General features: G+C 49.8%; 1 protein-coding gene and 1 long non-coding RNA gene across 2 annotated transcripts in view; one reads left to right on the forward strand and one right to left on the reverse strand.

Moving 5' to 3' along the window:
- KCNK12 (potassium two pore domain channel subfamily K member 12) overlaps window positions 1-16182 on the reverse strand; it is a 51117-nt gene that overhangs the window by 1532 nt on the left and 33403 nt on the right. The gene's annotated exons all lie outside the window — the stretch shown is intronic.
- LOC111550441 lies at window positions 5914-7539 on the forward strand. The gene is made up of 3 exons (XR_002734034.1): window positions 5914-6181; window positions 6678-6744; window positions 7442-7539. It is a non-coding gene; the product is annotated as an uncharacterized LOC111550441 (long non-coding RNA).

Consider the following 16182-nt stretch of genomic DNA (forward strand, 5'->3'; position numbering starts at 1 on the left):
TAGGTGAGTTTTGTTGGGTGAATTACAAATATTTACATTAGAAATCAAAACCAACATAGATCTCTTCAAAGATATCTAGCTTCTTATGTGCTTATGCACTTTTTGTACCAGTCTTGTTACTTGGAAACTCCACTGCCTACTTGAGAATGGTGAAAAAAGCCGAGTAATCTTAGTGCTGTGACTAATTTTCACTTCACAGGCACTTCGAAAAGGCCTTTGCTCAAAGGATCATATTTTCTTTTTGGGGAGGACAGGTTCTTTGTTACCCAGGCTGGATGCAGTGGTACAGTCATAGCTCACTGCAGCCTTAAACTTCTGGGCTCAGGTGATCCTCCTGCCTCAGCCTCCCAAGTGATAGGCCTGCAGGTGTATGCCACCATGTCCAGCAAATTCTTTGTTTTTTTTTTTTCTAGCGGTGGAGAAGGGACCATATTTTCTTAGTCTGCCAACATTTCATGCCTCTGGAATTGGGCATAAGGCCAAGTGGGTAGTCCGTCACTTCCCTAGTTCTTACAATATGAATATGGGGTGACAAGAGAATGTGCATTTCAAATCAATTCCCAGATGACTCCAAAGTCTTTCACACTAGAATAGCAGGCTTTTCTGTTTAAAGGGCAGTTTTTAAAGAGTTGTCATATGTGCCCAATTTTTTTCCCAAGTGTGCCATAGATTTTCAGTCCCTCCCTGTTATTAAAAAAAATCGGTTTACCAACTCTGCCTACTAACGAAAGGACCCCAAAATTAAGTGTCAATGCTCAAAAGTCAACTGCAGCTCCTCTTCTTTCCTAAAGGAAGTTATTTGGAATTGGAATGAATCCAAGCTGAACAACTGTTGACTATAAGTCTTTCTCCAAAAGCCTGGTTTTTAAATGTAACCTGTAGCACACCTGGGCGGACAGCCTTGTTAGGGAAGCATTAATAGGGCTTTGCCTTAATTAGGGATTGCTTACTCTGGGACCAGGTAGAGTGTAACCAGGTAGCTAGAGTTAATGGTCTCTGAAAAGAGCTTTGTGAGGCTGACAAAAGGATTGTTTGAGAGTAGTCAACCCATACCCTTCAGAGACTGAGCATGGCTCTGCCATTGGGTGCCGGCCCCTTCTCAACCAAGGGTCACCATCAATCATCCTTGCTCACACTTGTGGCCAAAGAAAGGCTCTGGCCCAGCTGGGTCCTGTGCTGCTGGTATGTCTAAAATTGCTTTGTTCTGGGAAGTCTACACAACTGCGTGTTGCTTCAGGCCCTTATCGCTGTTAACTTACCACTTGTTCAAAGCACAGACTTTAAGGGTGTCTTTATCAATTGATTTCTGCAGAAGGTGTGGCTGCCTGCCAGTGTGCTCACCCATGCCATCCAGGGCAGTGCAGAGTGGCAGCTCTGCCTCTCCAGATTGAGCTGCCTGCCCAGTGCTGGCTGTGGTCTGTGGGACCCATGGCTGCCTGACTCTGGCTATGGGAGGGGGTTTCATCTCTTAGTGGAAAGATTCACTTACTGCTTCGAGTTAGCGGAAAACAATGGATCGTTTGTCTGAGCAGCACCATGGTACCGTTCAACAACTCTGGCAGCGATCAGGGGCATCCCTGTTTAATTTGTGCCCTATGGCAGAAAGGCTATCTGTGCCCTGCCAGTGGGGTGGGGCCAGCCCTGGGAAAGTGGAGAAGAGTTTGTCTTATGTGGCTTTCTAGTTCTCTAAACAGACTATAGAAAATATTTCTTGTAATACTTTCAGAGTACATTCCTTAAGCCTATGTGCTAACAATCATTTTCTAGACTGTCTGAAGAAAATGCCCAGTTGCCTGAGCGTGGTGTTCATCTTATGCTTAATGACTCAGGTTAGGGAAAAATCTTATGTTACCCATGTTGAGGAAGATGAATTATGTCCCTAGATTCAAAGAAAGTGAAAAACAAAGTAGCTGTGTAACCAAGAACTTGATAGAGGGATTTTGCTACATTTCAAAGCCACACTCAAGTTCTTGAGTTTCTAAAGAAATCGACTCTGAATTTACATGGCTATAAGTGGAGTGGAAGTGTATGTGTATATTTATAAAACGTTTTAGACCAATAACCTAAATGTCTAACAACACAACTAAATGATTGTCTATTCATGAAAACTATACAGCAATTAAAAAGCATGAACTGGCCGGGCACGGTGGCTCACGCCTGTAATCCCAGCACTTTGGGAGGCCGAGACGGGCGGATCACAAGGTCGGGAGATCGAGACCACCCTGGCTAACATGGTGAAACCCCGCTCTACTGAAAATACAAAAATTAGCCGGGCGTGGTGGCGGGCGCCTGTAGTCCCGGCTACTCGCGAGGTGGAGGCAGGAGAATGGCATGAACCCGGGAGGCGGAGCTTGTAGTGAGTGGAGATCGCACCACTGCACTCCAGCCTGGGCGACAGAGCGAGACTCCGTCTCAAAAAAATACATAAATAAATAAAATTAAAAATAAATAAATAAAAAGAATAAAAAGCATGAACCATAGCTACTTGCAACAACACGGATAAATCTCACAAAAAGAATGTTGAACAAAATAAGCTGGACACAAAAGAATACATTCTGCATTATTCCATTGATATAAAATTCAAAATCAGGCCAAACTACAGCGTTTTTTAGGGATGCATGCATGGTTGGTAAAATTATAAGGGAAAGCAAGGAAGTAATTTTGATAAAAGTCAGAATTGGGACTTCCTCTAGAGCCTGGCAGGGTGTAGTAGCTGAGAGGGGACATAGGGGACCTCTGGGGTGCTAGAAATGTTTTTGTTGACCTGGGTGGTAGTTACATGTGTGTTAGCTGTATAATAATTTGTAAAATTCTATGTTTTTTGAGTTTTTTTGTACTCATAATGAGAAAAAAATTTTTAATTTCTAGACTGTTAGAACTCTCAGATACCCAATGCTGCTGTACCCCTCACTGTATAGGTGAGGGAGTAGGGGCTGAGGGGCTGTGACCTGCATCTTGGGGACAGACTCCCACCTCTTTGTCCTGGCTTCAAGCCTGGTACACAGACCAGTATGCAGAACACTGCATCTACTCACTGAGGGAAAACAAAATCTCTTATAGAAGGATAAATCTGTTAAATTCCTAAGGTAATTGAAAATCCTGGGCCTGGAAAACCAATACTTTGTCTAAGAAAATGTTGAATTGGATTTTTCAGCTAAAGCCTCAAAGCTGAGAACAGTATGTGTACATTTCTGCCCATTCTAAAGAGAAGTTCCAGACACATCCATGCTGGACTCTCACTAAAACAGCAAAACAGGTCTGGGGCTAGCAACCCCCCACACCCCCACCTCCAGGCTATATGGAAAGGCTGGGGATTGATGGGATCTTCCATCAATTGGGAAGTCATTGTGGGGAGTTGTTGTGGCAGTGGGGAGTGCTATGGATTCTTTCACTCACCCCCAGGCCAGGGGATGGTTGGAGCAGGGAAGGTCAAGAGGACTTATGGGGCCGGGCACCATGGCTCACGCCTGTAATCCCAGCACTTTGGGAGGCTGAGGCAGGCGGATCATGAGGTCAGGAGATCGAGACCATCCTGGCTAACACGGTGAAACCCCGTCTCTACTAAAAAGTACAAAAAATTAGCCTGGCGTGGCGGCGTGCGCCTGTAGTCCCAGCTACTCAGGAGGCTGAGGCAGGAGAATGGCATGAACCTGGGATGTGAACCTGGGAGGCGGAGCTTGCAGTGAGCCGAGATCGTGCCACTACACTCCAGCATGGGTGAGAGAGCGAGACTCCGAATCAAAAAAAAGAGGACTTATGGAGCTTCAGCAAGAAGAAAGCCTGGCAGCTCACTTCCCAGCTGGCTGGGCACGGTCGCTTACAGGCCCACCCAGAACGGAGCATGGTGAGAGTCCTGGGAGAACCCGGCAGTGTCCCCTGGAGTCCAGAGCTGTGCTCAAGAGTTCTCTGGCTGGGAGGCTGACTGGGGTAGCCCCCACAGGCACGGGAGGAAGAAGGCAGTCACGGGAGCCATCTGCACTTCAAGGGCTTGCTGCATCAGGAGGTGTGAGGGTGACATGGGTCACTAGAGGGTGACAAGTGGATACTTGAAGGAAGAGATCTGAAGAGACTGCTCAAGAGGACTGCCTGCTGGAGCAAGGGGGCCCTAGCAAGAAGAGGCTGAGGGGCAGAGGGCTGGGGATGGCATGAGAGGGAGTCACAGGAGGAAGGACGGAGAGGGCAGTGCCCGCTCAGGGAATGGGGCAGGGAGTGGTCCCTGTGCAGGGCTCCCAAGGACCTTATCATAAATAGGCGCCATGAAAGCACATATGCCTGTTCTAACAGGGAGCCTTGCAACCCCACCAGCAAAAGTTAAGAAGGAATGATAGTGGCTCCAGTGATGTAAGATCACCCCCATGCCCCATCCACTGCAGGTCCCCTGAGCCATGTGTCAGCCTGGAGCTAGAGGGGGAGGCTAAACTCTGATTAGAAGTGAATTTGAAGATTTGATTAAACATCTGAGAATGAGTCTCAATCTTAAAACTGGTACTTAACAACAAAAGAGGCCGGGCATGGTGGCTCACGCCTGTAATCTGAGGAGCGCTTTGGGAGGCCAAGGTGGGCAGGTCACCTGAAGTCGGGAGTTCGAGACCTGCCTGACCAACATGGAAAAACCCCCGTCTCTACTAAAAATACAAAAAATTAACCGGGCATGGTGGTGCATGCCTGTAACCCCAGCTACTCGGGAGGCTGAGGCAGGAGAATTGCTTGAACCCGGGAGGTGGAGGTTGTGGTGAGCCAAGATCACACCACTACCCTCCAGCCTGGGCAACAAGAGTGAAACTATGTCTCCAAAAAAACAAACAAACAAACAAACAAAAAAAGGAAGAAAAGAAAAGAAAGAAAGAAACTGGCTGAGTGTGGTGGCTCACACCTGTAATCCCAGCACTTTGGGAGGCCAAAGTGGGCAGATCACTTGAGGCCAGGAGTTCAAGACCAGCCTGGGTAATTTGGTGAAACTCCGTCTCTACTGAAAGTACAAAAATTAGCCGGGCATGGTGGTGTGTGCTTGTAATCCCAGCTACTTGGGAGGCTGAGGCATGAAAATCGCTTGAATTGCAGTGAGCCAAGATCGCGCCACTGCCCTCTAGCCTGGGCGACAGAGGGAAACTCCGTCTCAAAAAAAAAACAAACAAAAAACCCAGAACACAAAAAGACATAAAAACCAACTATTTGGAAAACTCTAGCATCTACCCAAGATGTTAAGGAATCTAAAAAGGAGTTCTTGAGGACAATAGATGAGACAGAGCCATTTCCGGTGTTGGCCCATTTAATAAACTGGTTCCACCTGGATTTTCTCTTCACTGTGGTGAAAGCCACCACCTAACAGTGCATCATTGCATGTCATCATGACAACCTGTGGGGGAGGCCAGCTCCATTCAACACATGTGGAAACTGCAGGTCAAAGGGTGAAGCAGTTGCGAAGGCCCCACAGCTTGCAAATGGTGGAGCCGAGATTGAAACCCAGGTGTGCTAGCATCTAAAGTTCATGCTCTTTCCACCACACTAGACTGTATTCTGAGGGCACCAAGGAAGCTCCATTTTTCTTAAAAACCAAATTGCAGTCCTCCAGGACCAGAGCCAGGGGAGCATCTTCGTGGGAGAACGGCTGCTGCTCAGAGTTGTGACTCCCGTCCTTAAGAGTCCTCTGTCCTCTCTGGCCCCCTTTCTACTGATCATTGCTGCCCCTTCGCAGGGGAGAGAGGCCATGGCCTGTCCCCTAAAGAGTCTGCCAAGGTAGACTCATGACCTTCCCATGGCACAGCTCAGACAAGCTGGGCTATTTACATAAGACTTGACCCAGGGCTTGGGGACAGCAGGAGGAATGAGGTGCAGAGGAGACTCCTGCTTCTGGGTGACAGTCTGCCTGGTTGACTGCAGCCGGGGTACTTATTGGCCTCTTGGGGCCCCCACAGGCCTGCCCTGCCTGACCTACTTTCGTGAGGCCGAGGCCATCTCCTCCACTCTCTGGGGGCCTCTTCTGACTCCTCTAAACTCTTGCATGTCTGGACCCCTGGCTTCTGCCCAAGGTCATCTATTGGAGTTTGGGTTTCCAGTTGAGGATCTGCCTTTTTCCTGGATGACCAAACCTAGAATGAGACCGGCTTCATGCTCCATCCTCACAGGGGTGTGGCTTTATCCGAGAGCCTCAGCAAGGCAACCAACACCAGACATGAAGCTGGTAAGACCAACATCCACCTATTCATTCCTTCAGCAAACATTTACTGTGGACAGCATCAGGTTGGCAGCATCATGCTAGGCTCGGGAATATGGTGCAAAACCAGACAGATGCAGTTCCCGTCCTCATAGTCTCTGGGCTGCCTTCCTAGAGGCCCCTCACTGGGTGTCTTAGCAGTTTTGTACAGATCCTGTCCCCTTTGCTGCCAGCAGGCTCACCCCTGGGGACAGGGCACATAGAGTCTGGGCCAGAACTTGTCCTGGGGTCCTCTTATGGCCCTGACTCAGCTTGCATTCAGCATAACTTAGCCAGGGAGTGCTGCAGGCCCCAAATGATGCTAAATACTAGACTGGCTGTGTAGCACCATCTGCCCAGAATGAAGGGACAGGCGGGCCAGAAGGGTCTCTGACAGCGCAGAGGGCAGCCAGTGAAAGCGTCCTTACTGTCCTGTTCCTGAGGTCTCTCTGTGCCTGCTTTACTGCCCTTCGCTTTCCTACAGAGCACACTCAGTTCAGCCTAGGAGACAAAGTGGGGGTGGAGGACGGTCCATCTTCTTCCACATCAAGGTCAGTAGGTTCAGAGCGCTGGGGGATGCTGAGACCCTGGGACAAGCTTCCTGCTGAGGGCACTGGGGCCTATGCTTGTGCCACTGCCTAGCCAGTTGCCTCCCAGAGTAGAAGAGCAGTCTCCCAAGTTCTTGCCATTTGTGGGGAGCCAAGCTGCTCTGGAGGGGGGCCTCAAAGCTTCAGCCAGAGAAAAGGCAAACCCAGCCACCCTGAGAATCTCCTCCTCCCCCTCAATCACACCCTGCAGAGGCGTAATCTGTCCCTGGGTTCGCACCAAGCCTGCTATTTTGTTTATGCCACAATTGATCTGCCTTCCCAGTTTGCAAAGAGCAGACACTTGGGGGCTTTATTATGCCACTTTGACAAAAGCTGTGAAGCTCGTTCCCACAGCCTGTCTGGTGCCGCCTTCGCAAATGGGGCCCTGGTGACAGGGCCTTCGGAGTTCAGCTCAGAGAGCATGGAAGTGAGATGAAGAGGCCAGCACTGATCTGTATCGTGCAGCCCTGGGCGGCAGCCTCAGTTGGGCCCTTGACACACTCCTCCCATCCAGGCCCCCAGCCACCCTGTGAGGGAGGCACTATTACCCCCAACAATGCAGGCAAGGAAGTGGGCTGAGGGAGGGGACGCATTCACTGAAGTTAGTTTGCACGTGGCTGAGCTGACCCTGAAGTCCATGCTCTTTCCACTTGCCGGACAGATGGGAAGTCTTGACTCATTACCCACTGGAAACTTTTCCTGCTGGGCTCTGCACTGTCAACTGTGAGACAGGGAAATAAAACATACTGTACAATCCAATCTGGGATGCTTCTGAGAGTGAAAGTGGCTCTACTAGTAATTACCCCAGGACAGCATGTATAAACCAGGGCTGTTCCAAGCAACTGGGACGCATGATTAAAATGCAGATTCCGGCCGGGCGCGGTGGTTCAAGCCTGTAATCCCAGCACTTTGGGAGTCCGAGATGGGCGGATCACAAGGTCAGGAGATCGAGACCATCCTGGTTAACACGGTGAAACCCCATCTCTACTAAAAAGTACAAAAGAACTAGCGGGCGAGGTGGCGGGCGCCTGTAGTCCCAGCTACTCAGGAGGCTGAGGCAGGAGAATGGCGTGAACCCGGGAGGCGGAGCTTGCAGTGAGCTGAGATTGCGCCACTGCACTCCAGCCTGGGCGACAGAGCGAGACTCCATCTAAAAAAAAAAAAAAAAAAAAAAAAAAAAAAAATGCAGATTCCATGGCGGGTCCCGCTCAGAGGTTTATTTAGTGGGTCAGAAAAGGAGCCTAGGAATTTCATTTTAACAAATGTGCCCAGATAAATCTGATGTAGGTAGAATATTCCTTTAAGAATGCCATTCTTTAAAGAAATAATGTTAATAAGGTATTCCAGATGACCCTATTGGTTGGAATCTGTCCAACTACAAATATTTTGATTTAAATTTCCACTGACCTAAAATTTTTGTGGTGGGCACTGCAGCTCTCTCCTTACCAATCATTCTCCCAACCTGTACTATGTTGAGCAGCAGCCAGGCTACTTGAAGAGGTGACCCAACTCCAGGAATGGGCTCTATTAGTCTAGGTCAATCAGGATAATCCAGTTCCTTACCATGATTGGCTCAAGGATGGGTAGACCTAAGTCAATCAGTGCAAAGCATTTTCATGGCTACAGAGAAGCCATGGGAAGGCTGAGGCGTGGACTCAGTGGGCAGGGATGGAAAAAGACTCAGAAATACTGGGCATGGCCCATGGCTCATTAGGGTTGCCAGGTAAAATACAAAACACCCAGTTAAATATGACTTTTGGGTAAACAAGAAACCATTTTTTAAGTCCCAAATATTGCATGGGACATACTTATACTAAAATATAGTTGATTATCTGAAATTCAAATTTCACTGGGCATGCTGTCTTTTTATTTCCTAAACCTGGCAACCCTACTCATGACCCCAGTTGTCAGCTTGGTACACTCCTCTGAGAAGCTTCTCCCAATATCCCCATCTCATTTGATCCTTCCTGACTGGCCAGTGTTGGGATTAAGAGCCTCACTTTAATAATCAAGGACCCAAGGCTCACACAAGGCTGAGCCCTGCCCAGCCAGGCCAGCGGCCAGGTCTTCCCATGTCCCTCTCTCTCCGAACAGGGAGGAGTGGGAGATGTGGGGAGGGCTGTGGGACGGAGGGCAGGGCTGCCAACAGCCTGCTCTGTTGCTGAACTGCGACATCGCCTCTCCAGGAGTAGGAGGGGCTTCTGGCCAGACTCAATGGTGGAGGACTGGACACTTGAGAGGGCACTGGGCCAGAGACTGCCCTGGGAAATGTGCCCCAGCCCTGGTACCTCACTGCTGCACATGTCAGCCTTCTCCATGTCACACCCCTGGGGAGGACAACCGATCACCCTAGACAAGCCCTGAACCTTTTGGGAGAGCTGGTGCTGAAAGAATGACTGGAGAAGTCATTAAAGCACTTACTGAGGACTGAAAATGCGGAGGGGATAACAACCGCTGCTGTGTATCTAGCCTCACTATTTCCACGCACTGTGCCAACTGTTGCAAGCGTATCAATTGATTTAATCCTCACAACAACTACATGAGGCTCCGTGTTTTCATTGATTCCAAGCCATAGCTTTTTTCATCTCATGTTAATATCTCTGAAATCATGCATCTTACAGTCAATGGCCTGGTTGTTTATTTGGCAGTATTTTAAATTCTTAATGGTACATACCATGATGGTGTGTTTGTAACCAATAGTGTCTTAGATTTGATGAACTACAGTGGGGATGATTATTGTCCCCAGTTGTGAGATTAGTAAACTGAGTTGCATTTAACAGATAAAGACATTGAAGTTCAGTAACTTGCCCAAGGTCACAAAGCAAGCACATGGCAGAGATTTGAAACTAGAGGAAGGAGCGTGCAGTGTGGTAAAGGAAAGCAGCAAATATACAAGAGTTTGGAAGAAGGAGAGGTAGGTTGCTTTTGGCAAGAGCAGAAATTCTCAATTCTGGCTGCACAATAGAATCACCTGGGGAACTGAAAACAATCCCCAATCCCCGGCTGCATCCAGACCAGTTTAGGTCAACATCAGAGCTGAGGCCTTCCTGGTGGAATGATTAGGAAGGACATATGGAAGAAGAGATACTTGTGTTCAGTCTTAACAATTGGGTGGGGCCGGGCATGGTGGCTCACACCTGTAATCCCAGCACTTTAGGAGGCTGAGGCAGATAGATCGCTGGAACCCAGGAGTTCAAGACCAGCCTGGGCAACATAGTGGGACCCCATTTCTACAAAAAGTGTGAAAATCAGCTGGGCGTGGTGGTGTGTGCCTGTGGTCCTAGCTACTCAGGAGGCTGAAGTGAGAGGATGGCTTGAGCCCTGGAGGTCAAGGCTGCAGTGAGCCATGACTGCACCACTGCACTCCAGCCTGGGTGACACAGCAAGACCCTGTCTTAAAAAAAAAAAAAAAAAAAAAATTAGGTGGGATTTCAAGAGATTGACAGGGAGCAGAGGCCTAGGCTTGGGAAAGGTGTCCTCTGCTGGGAGAGTGCAGTGCCCAGGGCCATTGGGCAGGGTGAGGGGGTTCAGCCTGCTGGTGAAGCCTGGCCCATAGGAAACGTCCAGTGACTCTGGCTGATGGAGCAGGGGAATCTGTGGAAGAAGGCAAGGGACAATGCTGGTGAGGCAGGAGAACAGGGAATTGGGGTAACCAAAGGTTAAGGCATAAGAACAGTGGGTGCAGCCAGTTCTAGGCAAGATTAGGCAGCACACAGACCACATCCTCACTCCTGTGATAACAAGACGGAAGTTTCCACTTCAGCCTCTGATTGACTATGGGCCAAGCTGTCACTTCAGCCTCTGACTGACCGTGGGCCAAGCTGTCACTTCAGCCTCTGACTGACCGTGGGCCAAGCTGTCACTTCAGCCTCTGATTGACTGTGGGCCAAGCTGTCACTTCAGCCTCTGACTGACCGTGGGCCAAGCTGTGACTTCAGCCTCTGATTGGTCACGGGCCAGTCCTTCATAGGGTGTAACTAACCCTAGGTCTCTAAAGGGCACCTAGGGGTGCTAGCAAATTCTTTTAGCTTTATAAAAACCCTGGGGAGAGGCGGAGGTTGCAGTGAGCTGAGATCACGTCACTGCACTCCAGCCTGGGTGACAGAGCGAGACTCTGTCTCAAAAAAAAAAAACCCCAAAAACAAAAAACAATATTCATTCATTCAACAAACATTTATTTGCACATGATGTAGCAGGCTGTCATAGGCATTAGGGATACAGCTTTAAACAAAGCAGACAACATTGACAATTCTGGAGCACACATTCTAGTAACAAGAAACACATTTGTAAACAGCATGAAAAAAAAACCAACAAAAACCCTGGGGAGCACTGCAATAGAGAGGCTCTTGGGCCACCTGGTTAAGTCGGCTCCCACTTTGTGGAATGTACTCAATAAATCTGTGCTTTCATTACTGTTTTTTTCTTTTTTTCTTTTAAGTGTATTCTTTGAGACACGATCTTGCTCTGTCACCCAGGCTGGAGTGCAGTGGTATGATCTTGGCTCACTGCAACCTCTACCCCCTGGGCTCAAGTGATCCTCCTGCCTCAGCCTCCAGAGTAGCTGGGACTATAGGCACCCACCACCACACCTGACAGCCGTTCTTTTGTTGCTTTGTTTTTCATTGCTTTATTCTTTCATTGCTTTGTGAGGTTTTTTCTATTCTTTGTTTAACATGCCAAGAACCCGGACAACTCACAGTCAAGGCCTTCCATCTGGTAACATTGGGAGCACCTCCTAGCCACCTTGGACTCAAGCTGACCCTACAGGAGCTTTGTGGAGTGAGCATTGCCTGGCACTTTTAGGTGGCAGCATCCAAGCCTAGCACCTGACATTGTGCCCTGCTCTGTAGAAACTTCTAGCCTCATGCTCAGAAGACAAACTCAGCAAGTCTTCACTCCTGCAGGCTTGGGAAGGACCTCTCTTGGAGAGCTGAGAGCAGAACTAGTAACAGGGGTGGTGGTGTCAGGCTCTGGCGCCTCCACCTGCTCAGGGGGTGACATGGACACATTCCTTACTTTCTCTGACCTTCGCTTCTCCCTCTAAAAATGGCCCAATGCCCTACCTTATTCATTTATTTATTTATTTTTGTTTTTTTGAGACAGTCTCACTCTGTCGCCCAGGCTGGAGTGCAGTGGTGCTGTCTTGGCCCACTGCAACCTCTACCTCCCAGGTTCAAGCCATTCTCCTGCCTCAGCCTCCTAAGTAGCTGGGACTACAGGGCCTGCCACCACACCCGGCTAATTTTTGTATTTTTAGTAGAGATGGGGTTTCACCATGTTGGCCAGGCTGGTCTCCAACTCCTGACCTCAGGTGAGCTGCCTGCCTCGGCCTCCCAAAGTGCTGGGATTACTGGCGTGAGCCACCGTGCCCAGCCCACTGCCCTCCCTCTGAATGTCACTGTGAGGATTAAATGAGGATGTAGTTCCCACATGCATCCCACAGTGCCTGGGACATAGTGAGCTCCCCAAAAGCACCAAGCTTAGCTGGGAAGCACAAAGGGTGAGGCATGGACCTTATTTCACAGCAAAGCGGCTCAGGTGGAGCAGGCAAGGAATAGGCAAATCACAACACGACATATGGATTTCCATGGCAGGGAAATGCCCTCATAGCCTGGCTCTACCATGGACTCGCCGTTCTCCTACCTCACTGGGTCCCCATCTCCTCATCACCTCTGGGCTCACTTCCAGCTTTGGCCCCTGTGCTGGGTAGGAGGCCCGGCTAGAGGTTAGGTACCATTTTTTCCAGTCCCCAAAGTGAGAGTGTGCTTGTGTGGGAGGGAAATTTTAAAATGGGGCTGTTGTGAAACAGCTGAGACCGTGGGCTGCTGTATTTGTTGGCACTTGCTGGTTTGTCTGATTTGCAGAGCTGGATGGACGGCTCCCTGAGGACAGAAGCTCTTGGTTTTCTTCCCTCCAAAGCCAGGTGTGGGGTGGGAGCGTGCAGTGCACCCCTCTCGCACTGGGTGCGTGGCGATCAGGACAGAGAGGCTCCAGCCAGCCAGGCACAGAGAAAATGGCCCTCTGCCCCTGTTCTGCTTGCTTTTGTCTTGTTCTCTGGGGGCCTTTGAGGTGACTTTCTTCATTTGATGACAGCAAGATGGGAGGTGGGGACAGCTGAGGTGGCAGGAGGAGGGGAGCTAGGGACAGAGGACGAACCCCACAGGCTCAGGCCAGTGATTTCTAACATTAGAGAGGTTTTGGTTAACTGTGAGCAAATGCAAGTGGCTTCCTTGAATCGGCTTTGTACCTCGGCGCAGCCTTCCTTGCGAGTGGGGCTGACTTCAAACCCCCCCCTTCCCCAGCACTCTGTGCTTTATCTCTGGGATTAAGGTTTTCTCTCCTCACCAGAAATCATTCAGTAAAATGAGTTATTAAAAACCAGTTAACCACTCCTACCTCCGGGTAGCTCCCGTTTAACAACCTCTCCTGGGGAGCAGCTGTCAAGCTCGGCCCGGGGCTGGCGGGGAAGATGACTCATTTACATACAGCCCGTCTCCAGCCACCCCTCCCCAAGATCTGTCCCTGTCTCCCTGATGACTAATCCTTTCCAGGGATGAGATCACCGCCCCTTCTGACCCCCACAGAAAGAGCAGAGCCCTCATCTCAGCCCAGAATTTTGGGAGAAGACTAAATCCAACACCAAGGGAGGCCTTTGATGGGACAAAGACGTGACCGATGAACCCGGCCCCCAGTGTGAGGAGCAATGAGATGAGGAAAGCTCTGCCCATCTACCCCGTCCCTCACTCCTCACACCCACCTCGGGGCGCCCATGTGGGGCTTGTGTGGGGAAGAGCTCCGGGGTAAACCACCTCTCAGAAGGGAGACAGACTGGCTGGCCATGGGAAGAAGCTGCTCAGAGCAGCAAGACAATGTCAGTTCAATCACTTTACCTCAACTCCTCTATCACACAGGAGGAGATTTTAAAAGGAAGTTTCTGGTGGTTTGTAAAGCAAAGAATCCTGCTCTCAAGTGGATAGTTCCAAGCCCTCTCAGTGAATTCAGTTTTATACACCTGGAGAAGCACAGTCTCGTCCTTTCCATGGAGCTATAAGCCACATCTGGGGATGCACAGTGCCCAGGCTGAGGGGTCACTCAGAGCCCTCAGGGACGACTCAATGCACCAAGGCCACTCCTTAAGGCCCTGGCTCCCTCCAACTGAGGTGTCCCCATGCTTGACCTTCCCATAGAAGCCAACCTGGTTGGCTGCTTCAAAGGAGGAATAAAGACGAGGAGCCATGATGAAAACAAACCCACACCTTTCAGCTGCAGCCAGGGAGGTGCTCTAGAGGCCCACGGGGAGCTGTGTGTCTGCTGTGCTAGTTCCTGACATGCACCGGCCCTATGGGCTGGTAAAGGGGCTGCCCACAGTACCTCAGCACAAGGGTCTCTCTCTCTTTTCATCCGGCCCAAAATGTCAAAGCACAAAGGTCTCTGTCAGGACCTGGCTGTGGCCACTGGACTGCAGCACACAGTCACACTGCAGCACACTGCAGGGGTGGGTAGGGCACACCCTTCCTCTAATGGGGGTGGGGCTGGAACTAAAGGCACATTCCACTCTCAGCTGCCACAGACAGATGGAGAAGTTGATGGCCGGCACACTGGAAGTGAGGGATGGTGGGGACTGAATTTATGGAGCCCCTATCCCAGACCAAGCACTTTGCTGGTGCTTTCACAGGTGTAATCCCCAGAGCCACTCCTGGGGGAGATGTCATTATGCTGGTGAGGAAACCAAGGCTCAGAGAAGTAAGGCAGCACAGGTCCCAGTCCCACACCCACAGCTCTTTCCACTCCACCTCTTGAGGCCTGACTCAGCCTTAGGTTCAGAAAATGCGACTGTGATTTTTCCCTGAGATGAGCATCAATCATACTGTGCCAGGGTACTTGCTGTGGCCAAAACGCCCGCCCTGGATCTGTGGCATGACTTTGTGTCAGACCCTGTGTGATAGAAGGAGATGGAGGCTGAGGTTCAGAGACATTAATGACCTTGAAGGTCAGAGTCACAGAAAATGGCACAACCAGGATTGCAACTCAGATCTGCCGAATTTCAAATCTACCTTCCTGCCACATCCTTGCCTTGCCTGTTGTCCCCCTCCCTTCATGTGACCTGGGACCCAGACTCCCTGGTTTCTGGAAACATTCTCCTTTTGGCTCATTCTGCACGCTGTCCCAGGTGGTGGTGCTGAGGCACAGCTCTACCCAGATCACTCTCCGGCTCAGCTGCCCTGAGCTCCCCAGACCCACCTTTCAAGTTCAGGAATGACTTATTTCCTTTTCTCTTCACCTGTCTGAATACTTTCCATCATCTGGCAGCACTTTCAGCTCACCAGGCATTTAATTGTGTGCTGTCTTGTGACAGCCCCTGTCCTATCGTCCCAGAGATTTAACCCTTTGAGTTTTTCTACAGTAGCTTGCCAATGAGGACATGGCCCAAGTCTTGGACTTCCTGCCACCCTCCAGAATGCAGGTCCTCAGGGAGCAGCTGCTAAATTCCCAACAGAACTGGCAGTTTGTCCAGTGATCACCAGCAGACACTACCAGAAACATGGTCTCCATCTTAGTTTCAGTTAACTCCACATTTTTGAGACCTGCTGTGTGCCAGGCATGAGGGCAGGGGAAGGAAGACTATGATGAATAAGATTGCCCACGGACCTCCAGGAACACACCTGTAGTCAAACACAATTGAGCTTACTGGCTCACTGCAATGAGGAATCCTGGCCGCCACGGCTTTGGGGGCATCTCAGTCAGAGGGTATCAAAGAGGGCTAATTCTAGGAGCTGGGCTTGAGTTCTTGAGTTAGGTGATTTAGGGAGGGCTTAAGGAAGCAGGTTTCACTCTGGATGGGATAATGCCAAAGAGCGGGTGTACTTCTATGACTGGGTATCTTAATTCTTAGCTATGAGAACGACATAGCGAGGCCAAGCTGTGACTGGCCAAGAAGCAGCAGTTGCTCATACTAACCAGATGAGGGATGTTTGGTGTTTTTGTGGTTTGGACGATGTTCCTGTTTTGGTTTGTGTTTGGACATGCTTATGGGGTGAATGGTCTTTCTCTCACTCTGTCGTGGACATAGGCGTTCTTGCCTGATCAGGGCTTCTACGAAACGCTTATGCTCCATGGCAGATCCTCCCAGCCCTGCGGTGAGTGCCAGGCCAGCTCTCGGCGCTCAGGGGCTGCCTTCATCTTTCTCAAAATGCTGCTGTGCTCAGCAGCCCATAATAGCATTTTATTGGATGCCATTCATTATTTTTTGTAAATGAAATCCTTTCCAAGTGTTCTAATTTACTTGGCTATGTATGTGCATGTGTGCACACATGCGTACTTAATTCCATACAGGGAGCACACCGCTAAGTTGTGAAAATATGGGTGATTTTCCTTTTTTTTTTTTTTTTTTTTTTGAGATGG

The sequence above is a fragment of the Piliocolobus tephrosceles genome, chromosome 15 (genome assembly GCF_002776525.5).
Source record: "Piliocolobus tephrosceles isolate RC106 chromosome 15, ASM277652v3, whole genome shotgun sequence".
In the NCBI taxonomy this organism is placed as follows: Eukaryota; Metazoa; Chordata; class Mammalia; order Primates; family Cercopithecidae; genus Piliocolobus; species Piliocolobus tephrosceles.